The sequence below is a fragment of the Echinops telfairi genome, unplaced genomic scaffold (genome assembly GCF_000313985.2).
Source record: "Echinops telfairi isolate 266 unplaced genomic scaffold, ASM31398v2 ScPeMD7_655;HRSCAF=1070, whole genome shotgun sequence".
Lineage (NCBI taxonomy): Eukaryota > Metazoa > Chordata > Mammalia > Afrosoricida > Tenrecidae > Echinops > Echinops telfairi.
Window position 1 is genome coordinate 14,706,849 of NW_022104553.1, and position 1,356 is coordinate 14,708,204.

General features: G+C 47.0%; 1 pseudogene; it reads left to right on the forward strand.

The window, feature by feature from the left end:
- The first annotated feature begins 1,040 nt into the window (after positions 1–1,040).
- Positions 1,041–1,356, forward strand: part of LOC101646641 — a 4,768-nt pseudogene continuing 4,452 nt past the window's right edge.

Genomic DNA, 1,356 nt, shown 5'->3' on the forward strand with positions numbered 1-1,356 from the left:
AAACCCCACCTAGGGGAACCAAGCTAATGGTCCCAAAGCTTCAGAGAGAAGTAGGCCATTGTCCCCAGCAGCAGGGAGCAGGCCCAGCCCTGCTGTGGGATGAGACAGCAGTCTGGCAGCAAGTGTCTGACTTCTCCCCACAACATCCCACCCACAGACTTAAGTAGACTGAGCTGGGATGCCTTCTTGACATAAAGCTCTTTTTATACCTCTATGAGTGTCACTGGTTTGGTTTCTCTAGACAATCCAGCCTAACACACCCACTGGTATCAGTGCATCTGGATTTGTGTGCATTTGAGGTGCCATGACCCGGAGTAGAGAACCAGGGTAGGGATGTAGTGACCCCTTCTTTTTTGACACGTTATCCCTTGATAATGTGGCATATTTTCTCTAAACATCATTATTAGGTGTCTACCAATGTTGTAGAGTCTCACATTCCTTTAACAAGAGTTGTAAGAACCCCCAATCGAATGATCCTAAAAAAAAAAAAAAAATTAAAAAGAAGAAGAAAGAAAAGAAAAAGAAAGCCAGTAGAGTTCTGGGAAGATGGCGCCAAAGTAGGATCGCCAGAGTGAAGCGCTCGCTGCAGAGAATGGGAAGACAGTGTACACAGATGAATCCTTTATTCTCATATATTCAGAAGCCTGACAGGCTGAGTTTCTGAGATGGAGGGAGGCCTTCATCCTTGTGAGTTGGAGATGAGTCCCAATTACAATAATTAATATCGTTCTCCACTATACCCTCCCATTATAGTGCTGCCTTAAAGTTACTTCTTACAAGTACATGGCTGATTGCTATGTAGGTGGCAGCTTGAACTATGGGAGCAGACACCTGCTATTGATCTCTAGGCTCTGAAGACAGCCACTCCCCCTTACCTGCCACCAGCACTGGTATTAGGTTACTCTTCCAATATACTCAGGAACCTTTAGGGGGGTAAAGCCCACTTTGTTACATATGTGATTCCTTGTAATTAGGGGGCTTGCAGGACCCCACAGAATGCATATAAGCCTTGGTTGGAAATATCTTCTCTCTCTCTCTGCATGGACCTGGATCCTGGAGTCCTGGGAGTCCCAGAGGTGAGCTCTTGCATGCCTTACCTTATCTGATGTCTCTTTAATTTTACCCCTCAATTGCACAACCCATTCAATTGGGGGGGGCTGGTACCCCACTGCTGCTTAATCACCAGATTTGTGTGTGCGGTAGCTGTGTTTGGGGACTGGGATATGAGACTGGTTCTCACAGCACCCCAGGGTTCTTTTGTCAGTTCTCCCACAGAGCACACAGCTGTACTCGTCACTCTGAAGTCCCTTTTCACAGCACCCACCTGTGCTTCACATCCCTTGCTGGTGCGAGAGC